Source organism: Natator depressus, chromosome 6 (genome assembly GCF_965152275.1).
Source record: "Natator depressus isolate rNatDep1 chromosome 6, rNatDep2.hap1, whole genome shotgun sequence".
Lineage (NCBI taxonomy): Eukaryota > Metazoa > Chordata > Testudines > Cheloniidae > Natator > Natator depressus.
In genome coordinates, this window is record NC_134239.1 from 116,794,110 (window position 1) to 116,815,942 (window position 21,833).

At 43.1% G+C, this 21,833-nt stretch overlaps 1 protein-coding gene across 1 annotated transcript in view; it reads left to right on the plus strand.

Moving 5' to 3' along the window:
* Window positions 1-267: 267 nt before the first annotated feature.
* The window catches only part of PPP2R5E (protein phosphatase 2 regulatory subunit B'epsilon), a 129,600-nt gene continuing 108,034 nt past the window's right edge, over window positions 268-21,833 (plus strand). The window contains exon 1 of the mRNA XM_074956382.1: window positions 268-353. The gene's annotated coding sequence lies outside the window, so the exon portion shown is untranslated. The remainder of the gene's footprint in view (window positions 354-21,833) is intronic.

Here is a 21,833-nt window from a genome sequence, read left to right on the forward strand (position 1 = left end):
GCAGAGACATTTTACCATTCTCCACTCCCCATTAAACCAGGCATTGTGACAACTTTCCCTCACCAAATGAACTTTCTGCTTGAATTTCCTGCCAACATCTGCTCCAAATAGTCAACATTTCTTTCTCTCTCTGGGTCATCTCCCTATGCATCAGGATGACTCATTACAATTAACTAAACAAAGCAATGCCCATACCATACTCTTTTAACTTTGATTTGCATTATGGATGTTTTTAATCTTAGAATTGACAACCCAGGAGGAGAGAAAGAAGGCTTGGGATCCTGCCCCTGAGAGAATGGTTTACCCAGAAGAGTGGAAAAGGCCTGTGGGAGGCAGAGCAGGAAGCAGCCCAGGTAAAGAGCAGCAAGGTTAGAGATTGTGCCAGACCTTGGCTGCTGAGTGTAGCGTCTCTGAGCTGAAACCAGGAGTAGCGGGTGGGCTCTGGTTCACCTACCAGCCACTGGGAAGTGGCACAGAATTGTGGGAGACATCAACAAGACAGCTGGTCTGGAGGGACTCTGGTGCTTCCGAAGGGCGGGAACTACACGGTAACCTAGCCAGAGTGCTGAGTTGCAAAGAGAGAGTGAGCACTCCGAGTCACAGAGAGAGAGGCTGTGGGGTGAGCAAACAATGGAAGGGGACACCAGACCAGATGAGAGCTGATTCCCCAGATGCAGCCACAAGGAGGGGCTTCAGCTGTGAGTGAACCCCATTAAAAGTTAAAATAGTAAAAATTCAGTGTGTCATATTTTTATGCAGCCAGTGTATCTTTCTAGTGCTATATGGATGTACCCAGTATCTGTAATAAAACAGGACACTGGAGAAGTCATGAATGATGGCATAAAAGTCCTTTCTGGTTATTTCACAAATATTGCTAAAGGGTTTAAATAGATACATTGATTGATTGTCCTCCCAATAATCTTATTTAGAGTTTGTTTGCATTTAAATCTGAAGCAAAAATTGTGTAGTTGGGAATGAGCAATATGGCTGCTCCCTTTGGAATCAAAGTGATGCTACTGAGGCTGCTTGTGCCCTTGTAGAGTGAGCCTTTGCCCAGTGTGAAGGAGGAAGCTGTGCTTACTGACAACAGTGTATGATACTGCCAGAGATCCTCTGAAAAGATAAAACTTGACTTCATACTCATTCTTCTGTGACAACAAACGGTTGAGGTGACTTTCTGATCAGATTAATCCTCTGCAGATAAAAAGTCAATGCTTATCGCATATCAAGGGGATGAAGTCTCCTGTCTTGGCTAGAGGAATTGGGCCTAGGGAAAAACACAGGTTAGTGAATTGATTGGTTTATGTGAAATTCTGAAACTATCTTAGCACTGAATTTCAGGTGCAGTTGTAGTGAGATCTTGTCCTTATGGAATAAGGTGGATCAGCCATTAGAGTCCCAGGTTCACCTACCCTTCTGGATGATGTGAAGGCAGTTAGGAGGGCAATCTTCATTGAGAGGTGAGACATGGAACATGTAGCTAGTGGTTCAAAGGGTGGTTTAGTGCGTGCCAAAAGCACTATGTTAAGATCCCAGTCAGCGGTTGATTTCTTTATTGGCAGAAAGGTTCTGATCAGAATCTTCAAGAATCTGGATGTTACTGGGTGAGTAAAGATCGAGTAACCATCTGATGCTGGGTGACAGGCTGTGACTGCCACCAGATGAACCCATAGTGAACTAAAGGAAAGGCCCATCATCTTGAGAGTAAGAAAATAGTCCAAAATAGTAGGAATATCTTGCTGTCTCTGGAAATATATGGTTTTGCTGGGCCCAGGTAGATAAATGTTTCCACTTAGCTTGTTAACATTTTCTGGTGGAGTCATAGAAGTCCAGTTCCCTGCATTCATGGCAGGACTAAGTATTATCTAGACCATCCCTGATAGGTGTTTGTCTAACCTGCTCTTAAAAATCTCCAATGATGGAGATTCCACAACCTCCCTAGGCAATTTATTCCAGTGCTTAACCACCCTACCAGTTAGCAAGTTTTTCCTAATGTCCAACCTAAACCACCCTTGCTGCAATTTAAGCCCATTGCTTCTTGTCATATCCTCAGAGGTTAAGGAGAATAAGTTTTCTCCCTCCTCCTTGTAACCACCTTTTATGCAGTTGAAAACTGTTATGTCCCCCCTCAGTCTTCTCTTCCCCAGATGAAACAAACTCAATTACTGTGATGGGTTGGATCACAGAAACCACTTTGGGACTGCCACCTGATGTGTCTAGATTACCTCTGAGCCTGTTTTCCCTGCCAGCTTGGGACTTCAGTACCTTGCCTTGTATGAGCCAGACACGCTTGCCTGCTGCAAACACAGATCCAAGTCTGAACCATGTCCCCCACAAGCTGCAGGCTTAATTGAAAACAGCTTAAGAAGTGCTTCTGTCTCTAGCACTCAGATACCCAGCTCCCAATGGGGTCCAAATCGCAAATAAATCCGTTTTACTCTGTATAAAGCTTATATAGGGTAAACTCATAAATTGTTCGCCCTCTATAACACTGATAGAGAGATGTGCACAGCTGTTTGCCCCTCCTCCCCCGCAGGTATTAATACATACTCTGGGTCAATTAATAAGTAAAAAGTGATTTTATTAAATACAAAAAGTAGGATTTAAGTGGTTCCAAGTAATAACAGACAGAACAAAGTGAATTACCAAGCAAAATAAAACAAAACACGCAAGTCTAAGCCTAATACAGTAGAAAACTGAATACAGATAAAATCTCACCCTCAGAGATGGTTCAATAAGCTTCTTTCACAGACTGGACGCCTTCCTAGTCTGGGCCCAATCCTTTCCCCTTGTACAGTCCTTGTTCCAGCTCAGGGGTAGCTAGGGATTTCTCATGACTGCAGCCCCCTTTGTTCGGTTTCACCCCCTTATATATCTTTTGCACAAGGCAGGAATCCTTTGTCCCTCTCTGGGTTCCCACCCCTTCTTCTAAATGGAAAAGCACCAGGTTAAAGATGGATTCCAGTTCAGGTGACATGATCACATGTCACTGTAAGACTTCATTACCCACTTGCCAGCACACAGGTATACAGGAAGACTTACAAGTAAACAGAGCCATTTACAACCAACTGTCCTGGTTAATGGGAGCCATCAAAATTCCAAGCCACCATTAATGGCCCACACTTTGCATAATTACAACAGGACCTCAGAATTATATTTCATATTTCTAGTTTTAGATACAAGAATGATACATTTATACAAATAAGATGAACACACTCAGTAGATTATATGCTTTGTAATGACAGGTTTCAGAGTAGCGGCCGTGTTAGTCTGTATCCGCAAAAAGAAAAGGAGGACTTGTGGCACCTTAGAGACTAACAAATTTATTTGAGCATAAGCTTTCGTGAGCTACAGCTCACTTCATTGGAAGCTTTGTAATGATACCTTACAAGAGACCTTTTGCATGAAGCATATTCCAGTTACCTTATATTCACTCATTAGCATATTTTCATTACATCATATGGAGTGCACTGTCACAAAGGAGAATAATTTTTCTCTCTCCTTGTAACAGTTACCTTTTATATAGTTGAAAACTGTTATCATGTCCCCCTCAGTCTTCTCTTCTCCAGATGAAACAAACCCAATTTTTCCAATCTTCCCTCACAGGTCATGTTTTCTAGACCTTTAATCATTTTTGTTGCTCTCCTCTGGACTTTTTCCAGTTTGTCCCCATCTTTCCTGAAATGTGGTGCCAAGAACTGGACACATCCAGGTGTCTGTGGATGCCCCAGGGAGATTTCAGTCGTTGCCCAAGGAGCCCAGAGACTCCAAAGACACCCCGAGTTCTTCAACTGCAGGAGTCACAGTAGAATCATAGAATCATAGAATATCAGGGTTGGAAGGGACCCCAGAAGGTCATCTAGTCCAACCCCCTGCTCGAAGCAGGACCAATTCCCAGTTAAATCATCCCAGCCAGGGCTTTGTCAAGCCTGACCTTAAAAACCTCTAAGGAAGGAGATTCTACCACCTCCCTAGGTAACGCATTCCAGTGTTTCACCACCCTCTTAGTGAAAAAGTTTTTCCTAATATCCAATCTAAACCTCCCCCATTGCAACTTGAGACCATTACTCCTCGTTCTGTCATCTGCTACCATTGAGAACAGTCTAGAGCCATCCTCTTTGGAACCCCCTTTCAGGTAGTTGAAAGCAGCTATCAAATCCCCCCTCATTCTTCTCTTCTGCAGACTAAACAATCCCAGCTCCCTCAGCCTCTCCTCATAAGTCATGTGCTCTAGACCCCTAATCATTTTTGTTGCCCTTCGCTGGACTCTCTCCAATTTATCCACATCCTTCTTGTAGTGTGGGGCCCAAAACTGGACACAGTACTCCAGATGAGGCCTCACCAGTGTCGAATAGAGGGGAACGATCACATCCCTCGATCTGCTGGCTATGCCCCTACTTATACATCCCAAAATGCCATTGGCCTTCTTGGCAACAAGGGCACACTGTTGACTCATATCCAGCTTCTCGTCCACTGTCACCCCTAGGTCCTTTTCCGCAGAACTGCTGCCTTTCGGTCCCAAGTCTGTAGCGGTGCATTGGATTCTTCCATCCTAAGTGCAGGACCCTGCACTTATCCTTATTGAACCTCATCAGATTTCTTTTGGCCCAATCCTCCAATTTGTCTAGGTCCTTCTGTATCCTATCCCTCCCCTCCAGCGTATCTACCACTCCTCCCAGTTTAGTATCATCTGCAAATTTGCTGAGAGTGCAATCCACACCATCCTCCAGATCATTTATGAAGATATTGAACAAAACCGGCCCCAGGACCGACCCCTGGGGCACTCCACTTGACACTGGCTGCCAACTAGACATGGAGCCATTTATCACTACCCGTTGAGCCCGACAATCTAGCCAGCTTTCTACCCACCTTATAGTGCATTCATCCAGCCCATACTTCTTTAACTTGCTGACAAGAATACTATGGGAGACCGTGTCAAAAGCTTTGCTAAAGTCAAGAAACAAAAGGAAGTAGGAAGTAGCCCAGGGAAGGACTAGCCAGTGTCCTTGCAGCAGTCGGCATGCTGCAGGTGGATTCCCTGCCGACTTAGTGGCGAACCCATTTGCCACTACCAGGGCCCTCGGCTGGGACCCGGTGAAGCAGGGAGGGCATGGGCTCCCTACCTCAGCTGCTCCCTTTGGGAGGCAGCCCATCAATCCCTCTCCTATTGACTCTGGCCATTGGGCAGCGCTTCCCTGCAGCTAAGGGGAGTCCTATTGATGCTGGCCCTTGGGCCACGCAGCCCTGGGGCTGAGGGCAGCCATACTGATTTTAACCGTGGGGCTAACACGCCCTTGCCCCACCCCAGGGTGATGGGGTGTACCTGCCCCATGACAAACTCCCACTCATGATTGATAGCAAAATGCCTGCTGAAGCTGTCTGCCAATAAATTCATAGAGTCAAAGATTCCAAGGCCAGAAGGGACAATTGTGATAATCTAGTCTGATCTCCTGTATAGCACAGGCCATAAAACTTCCCCAAAGTAATTCCCTGAGCAGGTATTTTAGAAAAACGTCCAATCTTGATTTCAAAATTGTCAGTGATGGATAATGCATTATGACCCTCAGTAAAATGTCCTAATGGTTAGTTACCTGCACTGTGAAAAATTTCCTCCTTATTTCCATTCTGAATTTGTCTAGCCTCAACTTCCAGCCATTGGATTGTGTTACACCTTTCTCAGCTAAATTGAAGAGCCCATTATTACATATTTATTCCCCATGTAGATATTTACAGACTGTAATGAAGTCACCCCTTAACCTTGTTTTTGCTAAGCTAAGTGTTGGGAAGAGATGGAGAAGAGAAGAGACCCAACCAAGAAGGGGAAGAGCACCTTTGCGCACTCTAATAATGAGAAGGTCTTTAAACTAGGTTCAAAGGGGGCAGGGGACAAAAGCCCACAGATAAGCATAAAAAAAGGTAACCTTAACAGAGGGCTAGATGTTGTAGGGGTAGACATAGACATTTACAATAGGGTCAAAGGAGCAACGAAAGGGAAATAAGTGGGGGAATTTGCTCAGCATCTTAGATGTCTGTACATAAATGCAACGACTATAGGGAATAAACTGTAAGAACTGTAAGTATTAGTCCATATACAAAATTATAACTTAAGGCATCACAGATACTTGGTGGGATAAGGCTCATAAATGGAATATTGGTGTAAAGTGAAATGGCTTGCTCAGGAAAGACAGGCAGGGTAAACCAGGAGGAGGTGTTGCACTATATATCAAGAATATATGCATTTGTTCTGAGGTCCAGCAGGAGGTGGGAGGCAGATTAGTTGAAAGTCTCTGGATAAAGATAAAAGGGCTAAAAAATAGGGGTGATTTTCTGATAGGGATCTACCATATAAACCACCAAATCAGGAAGAGGAGGTAGATGAGGCATTTCTAGAACAAATAACAGAAATATCCAAAACACAAGACCCGGCGGTAATGGGAGACTTTTACCACCCAGACTTCTGTCGGAAAAGTAACACAGCAAACCACAACATTTCCAATAAGTTCTTGGTATGTATTTTTGTTCCAGAAAGTGGAGGAAGCAACCAGGGGGACAGCCATTTTAGAGTTGATTCTGACCAACAGAGAGCAATTGGTAGCAAATCTAAAGGTGGAAGGCAATTTAGATGAAAGTGATCATGAAATGACAGATTTCATGATACCAAGGAAAGGGGGAAATGAGAGCAACAGAATAAGGACAATGGACTTCCAAAAAGCAGACTTTATCCAACTCCGAGAACTGGTAAGTAGGGTCCCATGGGGAAGAAAATCTCTGTTCAGGAGAGCTGGCAGTTTCTCAAGGAGACAATATTAAAGAAATATGGCTCCATTAGGAGCTCTTTAATGACCTGAAAATCAAAAGGAATCCTACAAAAAGTGAAAACATGGACAAATTGCTAAGGAAGAGTGCAAAAGAACAGCACGACAATGTAGTTACAAAATCAGAAAGGCTAAGGCACAAAAGGAGCTACACCCAGCAAGAGACATAAAATGCAGGGAAAAAAACCCGGGGAACAAAGAGGATCTGGGGAATTATAGACTAGTTTTATAGACAGAATTTGTAGACCAGAATTATAGACATTTAATTTTTTAAAGTTAAAAAAAAACCCAGAAACTTCAGAATATTTTGTAAAGGAAAGTTCCACATACTTGCAGCATGTGGTTCATAATCATAATAAAATAAAATAAACTTCCTAGGATTGAGGAATATGCAAAACTTACTTCTGTGATTCTACTGAGATGATCCGTGTGTCTTATAAATTTTAGCATTAGGCACAATCTATGACAGACTAAAAGTATGGAGAGTTAACAGAAGTAAAAACTTTTCACCCTTGTTGCTAGCAAAGTATAAGAATGCTCAAATCCTTACAACTGTGTTCACAGCTCAGACACTAAAACTACTATGGAAGATTATTCTCCCATCTCACAACTTTCTGGATGGACACACACTTATACACACCTCTTCCAAATCTCTCTTCAGTACTGCAATAGGTAGCTTTTGAAGTTTTTTATCCAACCCATGTATACAATACGGCACATAAATTTTTGGCCTGTCCAGACTCAGCAGCATAACACAGGAAACAGGTTTGGGCAGATGACCTATGGAGAGCATGGAACCATGTGTTTGAGAAAGGAAGATATGGAAAAAGCATGCCCTCCCCTCCCCCTTTTTTTTTTTTGAACCTGCAACTTCTAGTGTGTTCAGCATCTTGCAGGATTAGGTCCTATCTCAGCAAATGAGGCTTCCCATTGGGAAGTAGCAGTAAAATGAGTGTTCCTTGAGAGAGACTAAGACCATTCACAGTTAGTTAATCCTGCTTCAGGGTGGGTGCACGCTTGTGTGTTAGATAACCTCTTGAGGTCCCTTGCAACTCCTACAGTTCAATGATTCTGTGCAGAAATTAAAATGATGATTGGCGTTTTTAGAAAGTTTTGAAAATTCATTGTGTATGCACTTGTACTTATTTAGTGGTCTACCAATCACTTTAGTGTGATGTTAAGCATTTTCTTCAGTAAAAAAAATGTCTCCACAGTAAATGGACGTATCCCTTCATTGAGTGTTTGATTATAGAGGAAAGAAGTTCCTCCTGGCCCTTATGGCAGACACATTCACTGTATCTTGGCTGCTACAAACCTAATAACTCTCTGTATAGATTCATGAAATATTTTTGAATTTCTAAATATGTTAATACCAGTCACACTTGGAGTGAGTGAGAAAATGCAGATGAAGGTACACAGAAGAAATAAGGCTCTGCTTGTTGCTATTGTAAGCTATGTACAAAGAAGCAGAGGTAAGAAGACAGGTTCATGTTTCATTTTATTGAAGCTTGACAAAACCATGGAAACCCTCTGCCCCAGGTCAGTTTGGGTCAACAGGAGTTTAACTATGTTTTATTTCATGCATTAAAGCCAATGACAACCCTTGAAAAATATTCCTCTTAGAAAAAATGGTCTGGTCCTGAAAGGCTGTGATGGCCTATGGCACCCATTAAAAGCAGTCTGGAGAGAGATTCTACAGTAGATATTCATGGCAGTGAGGAAAACCTAAAGTCCCTACATATAAAAACATATGTGGGTTATCTATTTTTTTAAAAACTTAACTCCTGAAACACAAGCAAAACATTGAGTACTTCTGCTACTTCCAAAAACTTTGATAAACAAATGCCTCAGTCCTGCTAAGTTACAAGGGCGATATCAGCAGAGAAAATACTTATTTTGGGACACAGTTGTGGGAGAATATCTAGATAATCAGAGACCTTAATGTGTAGGACTCTGACATAGGTTGGAGGACTATTGCTCTTACAATTTCCTGTAAGCTTGCTACGTGTAAAACTGTCCCTGAATTTTGTTCTGAAATAAAATTATTTCTGGTGATATTTCTGTGGTGGGCGCACCAGCCTTTGAAAGGTTGTCATGGGTAAAATCTGTGAGCTTGACCCACCAGCACACCACCATTACATCCCTCCCACCCACCCATGGGGACAGCTGTGCCCAGGGGGGATTCATCTATAGGGGCGGGTGGTGGTTTTCCTCAGCATGCTGTAGAATTCCTTTGTCCCACTACCACACACCAACTTTGAACCTTGCTTATGTTCAATGCCTGGTGAAGTAGATTCTTTCAGTCTTATCCTATAGTAGCAAAGGGGGCTTCCTAGAAGTAAAAGAGGTTGGAAGAAGAGTGTCAAAGACTGAAGACCCCACAATGAGACACAAGCACCCTTTATTCACCTGAGATACTAAAACAATTACAAGTTCTTCTACAGCAAATTTGCAACATTATAATATTCTCATTTAGTGAATACTTTTATTGAACCTAAGTGACCTATCTAATCAGTGGGCCTTCCCATTAAACTGGTGACTGTGAAAAGAAAAAAACCTCCCCAAAACCAAACTATAACTAGATTTGGGGTTTACCCATAATTGACAATTATACAATTTATTTTTTTCTTCATTTACATTAGCTTTCTCTGGGTTTGTGCTGTAGACTAGGACACAGCACCAGAAGATGGAATCTATGAGTATATTAACACTGCCAAATGGTTAGGAATACACATCCTAAGAATTCTTCCTTTCACTTCTTCCTTTCATCTTTATTTTACTATTGTTATTTCATTCCTTTCTTTAAGTGTTTGAGTTTGTCATTTTCTAGGGAAGGAAACAAACAATAACAGCTGATAACACTAAACTGCTGCAACCTGTAAATTCCTATTTACTGTGAGCTCTGCACATAGCAACATAGTCTGTATTAGTAACCTAGAACTGTGCATAACAAACCCAACCGTACAACTAACTCAGTGTCATTTTGCCACATATTTTAATGTGCTTTAATACTATGTCCCATATAAAGATTAAGTTTATATCATTCTGAATTCCTACATTTCACTGTATTGGATGTGTAGACACGGATTTCAGTAATCTCATATTTAACAGGGATTTCTGTGGAACACCACTAGATGCCAATATTCTTGGTAAAATGGTAACAGTTCAAGGATTTAGGCACCGGATCCTGCCACCCTTACTCAGACAAACAGTCCTACTGTGTTCAGTAACAGTAGAACTACTCCTATGAGCAAGGTCCCATAATTGTCCTTTTTTCCTTACACAGGTCACAAATGTTGCAAAAAATAGGGTTCATTACATATTAGAACATAGACGCATTTTGTGTTTACATGTGCCCATCTACCATGGAATGAAATACTTGTAAAACTGTTTTATTTGGATTTTTATTTCTATTTACACTTATTTCAATAGGCTGAGTCTGCTCTAATTTAGGCCAGAGCTCACATTGGCCCCTGGGCAGCCCCAGGATTAAAGGAGATGGAGAGGGGTCATAACACCACCGTTGCCCCCTACCTTTCAGAAGGGCTGAATTTAGGTTAGGCACATTTGAAGGTTGAGTCCTAAATGTGTAATTGCTGAATAGAAAATCAACAGTTTGAGCCTTCCTTCAGATTGTGACAGGGCTGCGTGCACACCCAGTTGCTGATATTCCAAGTACCACAGCAGCGAATGCCACCATTTCAGAAAGCAGAACACTGTTCTTCAGTTATAAAACAATCATACAAAATTCAAAGTCCAGAATACTTCTATGAGTCACTAAACTTCAAAGTGTTTGATCAACCTTTCCTATTCACTATAAGCTTTAGAAGTTCCACTCCAAATACAGCTAACTGAAAACATCAAGAAATGTGGAGTGTTTGCTGCACAAATGGAGTGATTTGGACAGCGTCCATTTACTGCTTCTCCCATGGGTTGGCAAAACCAATAATACTTAGCAACTGGCATGTTCAAAGCACTACAAACATCAGCTACTGAATTCTAACAGCAGTCCTATGAGGTAAACTTGTACGGTTATCCCTGTGTTAGAGGGGAAACTAAGCAGAGAGATGAAGAGATTTTTCTCAAGGTCACACAATAGGTCAGTGGTGAATGAGGATTAGAAATTAAGAGGGAAATCCTGGCCCCGCTGAAGTCAATAGGACTTTTGCTACTGGGGCCCGGTTTTACCCAAAGACTTCTTAACTCTAAACCCTCTCCTCATTTCTCCAGCCATGTTGCTATTCCTAAGTTAAAATATTATATAAAATACATGCAACTTTTAAAAGTTTAACATGATTACTCAGTTTGGCAACATTGCCCAGTGTGGAACCACATGATGCATCTAATCCAAAGTGGCAGCAGTCCATCATCATATGAAAATACTAACACAAAGAACGGATTTTTCTTTAAAAGAGTGAGAAAGAAGGGAGAACAGTTTCTTAAGTGGATGTTAGTTTTCTTTCTTAGTTGCCTGTTGCCAGTCCAGCGCCATAGATTTGTTTTACCTGCCACTTCTAGGAGTGCACTTCAAGCCCATTAGCATTCCAGAAAGTTTCAAATCTTCCCAGAGCAATGAAAAACAGTAACTTCTATAGTAAGGCCATGTCTACATTGCATATAGCCGCTGCAGATTATCGCTTGTGTGCATGCATATGTGGCTCCTTGTGTCAGTAGGGCACATACTCACCAGGAGTCCTTGTACTGATGCAGAGTGCAGTGCACAATGGCTAGGTATGTAACTCATCATCATCCAGTGCTCTGTCTTTTGGGAAGTTTTGGCAATGTGTGATGCGGCTGAAATGTGTTGTAGAGTTGACTGGGAGCATGGAGTCAACTTCCCAGTTTGCAACTGTCTACTTCCCTAATGTCATCTATATCCCATAATTTTCATACCTTTTTTTCAAAATCCAAAACCTACATGGCCTTCCTTACTGTCCATCATCTCTGACAGAAGCAGGGAGCCTGCATAGCTCTGCACTATTGGCATGAGTGTTGCAAGCACAAGGCGCATGATCCTGGCGCATGTGCAGAGAAGTGGGGACCATGATGATTCCTTAGAGGACAGCTTGCTGAGGGATATAGTGAAAACCAATTCAAAGTTGTTGGTGGAATTCACTAAGCAAAGGGGGAAAAGTTTCCGCTGGGGTGGAGTGGCTGTCTGCTCAATTTGAATAGCCAGATACAAGGGCTATTAGAATCATAGAATCATAGAATATCAGGGTTGGAAAGGACCCCAGAAGGTCATCTAGTCCAACCCCCTGCTCGAAGCAGGACCAATTCCCAGTTAAATCATCCCAGCCAGGGCTTTGTCAAGCCTGACCTTAAAAACCTCTAAGGAAGGAGATTCTACCACCTCCCTAGGTAACGCATTCCAGTGTTTCACCACCCACTTAGTGAAAAAGTTTTTCCTAATATCCAATCTAAACCTCCCCCATTGCAACTTGAGACCATTACTCCTCGTTCTGTCATCTGCTACCATTGAGAACAGTCTAGAGCCATCCTCTTTGGAACCCCCTTTCAGGTAGTTGAAAGCAGCTATCAAATCCCCCCTCATTCTTCTCTTCTGCAGACTAAACAATCCCAGCTCCCTCAGCCTCTCCTCATAAGTCATGTGCTCTAGACCCCTAATCATTTTTGTTGCCCTTCGCTGGACTCTCTCCAATTTATCCACATCCTTCTTGTAGTGTGGGGCCCAAAACTGGACACAGTACTCCAGATGAGGCCTCACCAGTGTCGAATAGAGGGGAACGATCACGTCCCTCGATCTGCTGGCTATGCCCCTACTTATACATCCCAAAATGCCATTGGCCTTCTTGGCAACAAGGGCACACTGCTGACTCATATCCAGCTTCTCGTCCACTGTCACCCCTAGGTCCTTTTCCGCAGAACTGCTGCCTAGCCATTCGGTCCCTAGTCTGTAGCGGTGCATTGGATTCTTCCATCCTAAGTGCAGGACCCTGCACTTATCCTTATTGAACCTCATCAGATTTCTTTTGGCCCAATCCTCCAATTTGTCTAGGTCCTTCTGTATCCTATCCCTCCCCTCCAGCGTATCTACCACTCCTCCCAGTTTAGTATCATCCGCAAATTTGCTGAGAGTGCAATCCACACCATCCTCCAGATCATTTATGAAGATATTGAACAAAACCGGCCCCAGGACCGACCCCTGGGGCACTCCACTTGACACCGGCTGCCAACTAGACATGGAGCCGTTGATCACTACCCGTTGAGCCCGACAATCTAGCCAGCTTTCTACCCACCTTATAGTGCATTCATCCAGCCCATACTTCCTTAACTTGCTGACAAGAATACTGTGGGAGACCGTGTCAAAAGCTTTGCTAAAGTCAAGAAACAATACATCCACTGCTTTCCCTTCATCCACAGAACCAGTAATCTCATCATAAAAGGCGATTAGATTAGTCAGGCATGACCTTCCCTTGGTGAATCCATGCTGACTGTTCCTGATCACTTTCCTCTCATGTAAGTGCTTCAGGATTGATTCTTTGAGGACCTGCTCCATGATTTTTCCAGGGACTGAGGTGAGGCTGACTGGCCTGTAATTCCCAGGATCCTCCTTCTTCCCTTTTTTAAAGATTGGCACTACATTAGCCTTTTTCCAGTCATCCGGGACTTCCACCGTTCGCCACGAGTTTTCAAAGATAATGGCCAAGGGCTCTGCAATCACAGCCGCCAATTCCTTCAGCACTCTCGGATGCAACTCGTCCGGCCCCATGGACTTGTGTACGTCCAGCTTTTCTAAATAGTCCCTAACCACCTCTATCTCCACAGAGGGCTGGCCATCTCTTCCCCATTCTGTGATGCCCAGCGCAGCAGTCTGGGAGCTGACCTTGTTAGTGAAAACAGAGGCAAAAAAAGCATTGAGTACATTAGCTTTTTCCACATCCTCTGTCACTAGGTTGCCTCCCTCATTCAGTAAGGGGCTCACACTTTCCTTGGCTTTCTTCTTTTTGCCAACATACCTGAAGAAACCCTTCTTGTTCCTCTTGACATCTCTTGCTAGCTGCAGCTCCAGGTGCGATTTGGCCCTCCTGATATCTTTCCTACATGCCCGAGCAATATTTTTATACTCTTCCCTGGTCATATGTCCAACCTTCCACTTCTTGTAAGCTTCTTTTTTATGTTTAAGATCCGCTAGGATTTCACCATTAAGCCAAGCTGGTCGCCTGCCATATTTACTATTCTTTCGACTCATCGGGATGGTTTGTCCCTGTAACCTCAACAGGGATTCCTTGAAATACAGCCAGCTCTCCTGGACTCCTTTCCCCTTCATGTTAGTCCCCCAGGGGATCCTGGCCATCTGTTCCCTGAGGGAGTCGAAGTCTGCTTTCCTGAAGTCCAGGGTCCGTATCCTGCTGCTTACCTTTCTTCCCTGCGTCAGGATCCTGAACTCAACCAACTCATGGTCACTGCCTCCCAGATTCCCATCCACTTTTGCTTCCCCCACTAATTCTACCCGGTTTGTGAGCAGCAGGTCAAGAAAAGCGCCCCCCCTAGTTGGCTCCCCTAGCACTTGCGCCAGGAAATTGTCCCCTACGCTTTCCAAAAACTTCCTGGATTGTCTATGCACCGCTGTATTGCTCTCCCAGCAGATATCAGGAAAATTAAAGTCACCCATGAGAATCAGGGCATGCGATCTAGTAGCTTCCGTGAGTTGCCGGAAGAAAGCCTCATCCACCTCATCCCCCTGGTCTGGTGGTCTATAGCAGACTCCCACCACTACATCACTCTTGTTGCACACACTTCTAAACTTAATCCAGAGACACTCAGGTTTTTCCACAGTTTCGTACCGGAGCTCTGAGCAGTCATACTGCTCCCTTACATACAGTGCTACTCCCCCACCTTTTCTGCCCTGCCTGTCCTTCCTGAACAGTTTATAACCATCCATGACTGTACTCCAGTCATGTGAGTTATCCCACCAAGTCTCTGTTATTCCAATCACGTCATAGTTCCTTGACATCACCAGGACCTCCAGTTCTCCCTGCTTGTTTCCAAGGCTTTGTGCATTTGTATATAAGCACTTGAGATAACCTGTTGATCGCCCCTCATTCCCAGTATGAGGCAGGAGCCCTCCCCTCGCAGACATTCCTGCCTGTGCTTCCTCCCGGTATCCCGCTTTCCCACTTACCTCAGGGCTTTGGTCTCCTTCCCCCGGTGAACCTAGTTTAAAGCCCTCCTCACTAGGTTAGCCAGCCTGCTCGCAAAGATGCTCTTCCCTCTCTTCGTAAGGTGGAGCCCGTCTCTGCCCAGCACTCCCCCTTCATGGAACACCATCCCATGGTCAAAGAATCCAAAGCCTTCTCTCCGACACCACCTGCGTAGCCATTCATTGACTTCCACGATTCGACGGTCCCTACCCAGGCCTTTTCCTTCCACGGGGAGGATGGACGAGAACACCACTTGCGCCTCCAACTCCTTTATCCTCAAGATCTCAGTGTGGAGCTATATGGCTCAGGGAGGCTTTGAAAGATCATTTTAATAGAGTCAGAGTAGCTTGTGGTGTTGTTGTGTGATCTACCTGGCCTTGCTCTTTTGCGGCCTGGTATGAACCATGTGGTGATTGCTGTACATGCTGCAACATACAACATTCTCATTGCACCTATTAATTTTGTTTGTGAATGATCTTGTGTTGTGTGACACTGCACAGTAACAGGTAAATGGTCACTTTCAGAACTGTTGAGCACCAGCCAGCATATGGTGTGAAATGACAAAGATTAATTATGTTTCAAATAATGGAATTTTATTCTGTAACAAAATCAGTGCAACTCCCCTCCCCCCTGCATTTAAAAATGAATACATTAAAATGTAATAAATTAGGAGAACAGAACTTATGAAGGGGAAAGAACATTTCAACTATATATACACCACTGTAAACCACGCCTAAGTGAGTAATAGTCGTTTATAAACTCAATTTCTTACTTCTACTTTGCAACTCTCTAAAACTGTGCATCTGAGACTCTCAAAGAGCCTTTCAAACACTAAGGCTTGCATTCCATCCCTTTGATCATCTTTGTCACTCGTCTCTGGATCCTTTCCAGTTTCTCTACATCCTTTCTATACATTGATGATCAAAACTGGACACAGTACTCCAGTTGAGGCCTAACCAGCGCCGAGTAGAGTGGTACTGTGTCCAGTTTTGGTCATGGATGTAGAGAAACTGGAAAGGATCCAGAGGTGAGTGACAAAGATGATCAAAGGGATGGAATGCAAGCCATGTGAGCAAAGTCTGAAGGAACTGGGTATGTTTATCCTCCAAAAGTGTTTGCAACCCTCCTTCTCTTTTGTGTCATCTGCAAATCTGATTAGTATGCTCTCTATTCCTACATCCAGGTCATTAATAAAGATGTTAAATAACACTGGACCCAAAACAGATCCCTGTGGAACTCCATTTGAGACCTCCTTCCAATCTGACATCATTGCATTAATAGCTACTCTTCGTTTGCGATTGTTTAACCAATTATATATCCACTTAATGGTAGTTCTGCCAAGCCTGCATTTCTTTAGCTTACTTACCAGAATGTCATGTGGGACTATGTCAAAAGCCTTGCTAAAGTCCAGGTATATTATGTCCACTGCATTCCCCCTATCCACCAAACCAGTTACCTTGTCAAAGAAGGAAATCAGCTGGTCTGGCATGATTTGTTCTTAGTAAATCCATGCTGGCTGCTAGAGATCACCCCTTCATCCTCCAAGTATTTGCAAATTGAATGTTTTATACATTGCTCTAGTAGTTTATTAGGTATCGAGGTTCGGCTGACTGCTCTATAGTTCCCCGGCTCCTCCTCTATTCCCTTTTTAAAAATGGGCAATACATGTTAGCCCTTCTCCACTCTTCTGGAACCTCTCCTGTCATCCAGGAGTTTGAAAATATAATTGCTAACGGCTCTGAGATTTCTTCAGTTAATTCCTTCAGCACCCTCAGGTGAACAGCATCAGGCCCTCCTGACTTGAATTCATTCGAATTTGTCAGAAGATCTCTGACAATTTACTTATCTTGATTGCTTATCTTCCCCTTTATGGTCTCTGGTGACTTCACTAGTCGTCCAGCCACGTTATTTTTTGTGAGAAGTCTGAAGCAAAGTAGGCACTGAGGAGATCTGCCTTCCTATCATCTTCTGTTACCAGCTCACCTTGTGTGGATCCACTTCTCAATGGACCATCCCTGATCTATCTTTTTTGTCTGACATATTTGTAGAACCTCTTTTTGTTGTTTCTAACATTTCTTGTCAGCTGTAACTCAAGAACTGTAATCCCTGAACTGCTGTTGGGGAAATCTGGAGAATACCACAAGGAGTTGCCTATGAAAAGAGGTGCAAAAGGTGCATAGGCAAATGCTGAAATAAATGTGCACAGGAAAAATGTTCCTCTGAAAAAGGTGTCACTCCTATGACACAGCCACAGGAAAATTCCTCAAAGTCTGTCCTACTGCAATGCTCATGTACTAACCTGCATGTGACACTGGCTGAGCGAGGTCCCTCTACGCTAGCTTTGCATTTTGGAATGGAGCAAGCCATTTTCACCAACTTTACCCAGGTACCTTGATGGTACAGATTTTTGCTAACCCTGCCTCTTTTGGCTCAGTCACCCCCCTTTCCTTTCAGTTTACAGAGCAGGCAAACATAACTGCAACTGCCTTGCACACACCCACATCTGGGAATAAACTTCCTTAAATCCTGAGATAAAGAACAAACAAAGAAAGGTAGAGCTCTTCAAGCTAGGTCTTCTTTCCTCCTCCCAGAAATCTGATGAATGGGACACAAACTCATCTTGGTTCTTAAACTGACTAGATACTGGTCTCCTGAAAAGCAAGCAGATCTAACAAAAATCTTGTCACAGCAGGGAGACGGGAGGTGGTCTTTTTCTCTCCACTGTTATTTCAAGTGATGGCAGAACAGTTTGGCTGATATCACTTCAAACAGGAGCAGAGCCTGGCTTTGGACATCAGAAGGGTTTGTGGCAGTGTGAATAGCAGACGGAGAGGATGAAGAGGAGGAAATTGAAAGAAGCGTAACAAGAGCAGAAGGGTTATTCAGGGCTAAAAGTTAATAGAAAGTGGGGTAAAGTGTGCAAGAAGAAGAGCATTAAGGGAGTGAAAATGAGCTAGAGAAAGAAAGGAAAAGGGAACTAACAAAACAAACCACCCACAGAATCAAGGAAACAGTGAAAGAAGACAGACTGCAAAATTCAGCTGCTAAGATAAGTGAGCTTGTGGTTCTTTCTCTGTACATTGTAGGTATTGAATGGTTTGTTTCATAGTGTGGTATTTTTATTTGAACATATCTTCCTCCACTAAATACATTACTAACTGGAGGGAAGTAATTAGTTCTGGTTAGGGGTGGAGGATCAGGGATGTGATATTACTAGTACTGGGTTATTTATGTCAGTTGATGTGAGGATTTGGGGGTGCCATTCACAACCATCAGAATATTGGACGCTGGTCTGCTAACACTTTGACATAGCAGCATAGTAAATAATTCCAAGACTGAAAAGGGAAAAATCTGAGTACAGAAAAGCTGAGCTTTATTCCAACCTGATGTTCCCATGGGGAACTGAAGTCTTTGGTATATCAGTGTTTGCAGGCATCTCTGACCCTTTGTGTGAGGAATGGAGGGAAGAAGTTACAACAAATAATAAGCCAGATTTTCAGACAGGCACACATTGGTATAATTGCATATGTCTAATTTATGCTCACAAACAGGTATTTGCATGCATACATACATGACCATTTAGATATTAGCTGACCTTGCATATGTATGCTCATTTGGTGCACGTACCTCAGATACTCATGCACATAAGTGTGCACAATTATGTGTATGTCTAAATTTTAAAAATCTAGCTCAGACACATGAAATGTAAAAATACACATAGTAGAATAAGGATAATATACTGACAGGATAAAGAGGAATATAATACCACCAACCACTCACAGGTAAGAATGGCTTGGGAACAAGAGAGACCAGGATCAGACAAAACTCGGAAACATGAGTACAATAAACAGTTATTTAATCAGGACCAGGGAACACTCAATGATCTGGTTCATTCAGTAACCACATGTATTTAACGGACCGAAGGACACAACTTCCTGGAATGCACTGAGCATTGTTTCTGCAGGCAGACAGACCTATCTATTTTGATGGAGCCCCAATTTTAGGGGATGAATGGGCAAAGCAAACAACCACTCTGGCCAGAGAAAAACAAAATGGGTTTGAGGCTGGACAATAACATTGTTTCTCTCTTGCTAGAAGACTTGGTGAGTTGCTGCCAAGTCTCAAGAGGCTGTAGCCTCTACTTTATCTCACTTCTAATAAAATGTCATTCACAATATTGTCTTGGAGTTTTTGGTTTACAGCAAATTTCCTAGAGATCTTTTGCTCCTCCCCTTAATTTAACTAATTCTTATCTGCAAATCCTACTTTTAATTAATTCTTGCATTATTTCTCTCTCAATATGTTCCTTTTGTAACTGTTTCCTTTTGATCCTCTCTGTCTTAGTCTATTATCAGTTATTAATACAGCTGTCAATGCAAGCGTTCATCAAGGCAGTTGGATTTCCCTATAACCACCTTTGCTGTGCGTCAGATACAGGTAACTCTTTTAATCAAAGCATGGGGACTTGATAAAGCGTACAGTTATGCTCTAAGAGCATCCCCCTAGTATTGACTACAATCCCCAAAATTTTGTTCCAACATGAACCAGATATAATATAAAACCTGAGATAAACTCTCTTCTTTGGTTATTACAGTAATCAGGATTTTACTCTGAATGTGGTAGTTGGATTTCCCCTTGTGTGGCTTTTTAAAGTGGACATTACTATATTTTTATTTCCCTACGTGCCTGAAAGACAGGTTAGCAGCAATTAAGTGGCTAATGGCCCAGTTGTGCGTTACATATGTAATATATATCACCATGAAAAATCATGTGTGTAACAGTTGTCTGCAACATGTATGGGGATGCTTTGTGAGCGTTCTTGGATCTGCCAGGGACTAAGACTACCCTGTCACAGACACAGTGTATTATATCAGGATACCATCCTAAGGATAGTCTTGAGGGCTGGCTTCTTCACCTGTAAGGAGGAACAGGAACATGTGGGAAGCATGCTCTGAATTTGCAAGAAAAGTTGGGAAGAAAGAAAGCAGGATGTTGCAAGCTTGGGAGATCCAGATAAAATGGTGAGTAATGCATTAGTAGTCTAAGGGAACAAAGCTCTTTCAGACATAGTAAAAATATGAAAATATACTTGTTGGTGTAGTGGCTGCTGGTTGCTTTTGTTGTTGTTTTTTTGAAGATGAGGATAAAGGCAGCTAGGCCATTTGAGAAGCTTCAGTCCAGAAATGAGGCCACTAGTCTCAGGAGAATGGTTTTGTCTGAGGATGGTAACAACCAAAGACTGCACTCCCTTGGTAAACGAGGCATTAATTTCAGAGCTGAAAGAGAGACTTTATATGAAAGAGGGAAGAAATCAACGAGATGAGATCTCATCTTGTTTCATCTGCAATAGAGATACAACCACAGCGATAAAGTAAGGGAGAATGTAACATGTGACACATGGGGGAGCAATCTTTTCCCATACTGCTTTTCACCCACTAAGCAGAACCATTTGGGTGGTGTCCATTTCACAGGAGAAGGGATGGAATGTTTGAACTGGAGGTTCAGGGGCAGTTGGGGAATGACAGTTGGAGAGGAGAGGGTCGGATGAAAGAGCTGCATACCCCTAAGAGGACAGAGAAAACAGGCAGGCAGGGGACATACCAGGAAGTGGTAACTTGTGAGAAAAGAAGCGTGGCAGGGGCAGGAAAGCAAATTAGAAATAAAAAAGGGATTGGGCAAAAGAAGAAACTAACTGAACTAGAGGGAAAGCGAGAGCAGAGAAAGTGTTCGTGAAAGAGACATCCACCCAAAAAAGTGAGTGTCTGTCTATCGCACTGCATTGACTGTAGGAATAGATTTCTAAGGATCCACAGACAGAGGGATCTATAGACAGAGAAATTAGGGATTGGCTCCCATTCTGTTAGCCATGGCTCTGACTTTCAAATTCCCCCATACCATCTTCATAACTGGAATCACATGTTTTGAGAGCACTGCTGAAGTTACCACCTGGTTCTCCATTCTCTCATTGTTGACTCAGGCAGGGGTGCTCTACACAGAACCCAAACAAGCATAAGACCTTTAAAGTGTGTCAACATGCAAACTAGATGCTGCAATTATCAATATTAAAACAAAAGTTGGATGTGCCATTCACCAAAACAAAACTAACAACAAAGTCAGAAGCAAAAGTCATCCTGGCTGTAAGCAGATTAAATACAATGATCTTGTGCCTGAGCTGAATTTGGTTCAAGAGGACTTATGCTAAAATAACACTCCTAGACACTGGTGCACTTCATTTATTTTAGAGTAGTTTAGTTGTTTTGAAGCACTATTTCACTGATTGTTCACTTTTGGCAATTTCTGTGGCCTTGTAGAAGAGCCTGGTTTTCATGCTGATTCGTCTGTTCAGATGGCATTTCTTGTTCCTGCAAAACATTTTCTGGTCTTTTTCCTGTTGGGCTGAATAATTAGTTGTCTGGGGACATAAGGTTTTTCTAGTTCCAATATTAGTAAGCAGGAAAATGTCTGAACAATTCCCATCGTACCAATGAGAATCTTCCCCTCAATGTGTAGATGCTTTATAGCAGTGGTTCTCAATCTTTCCAGATTACTGTACCCCTTTAAGGTGTCAGATTTATGTTGTGCACCCCAAGTTGCATCTCACGTAAAATTTACTTGCTTACAAAATCAGACAAAAATACAAAAGTGTCACAGCCTAAGTTCCCTCTAAGCTATGTGGCCGCACAGCTGCCTATTAAGCCCCAGCGCCGACCTGCCACGATGCCAACCTGCCCCAGACTTGCCACAGCCAGCCGGGGCAAGGAGCCCCTCCCTTGGCCGGGCCTGGCCCCTCCCGAGCTGCTATGGCCAGGGGGAGGTGCCTCTCCCCAGGCCCCGAGCTGCTGTGGTGAGAGAG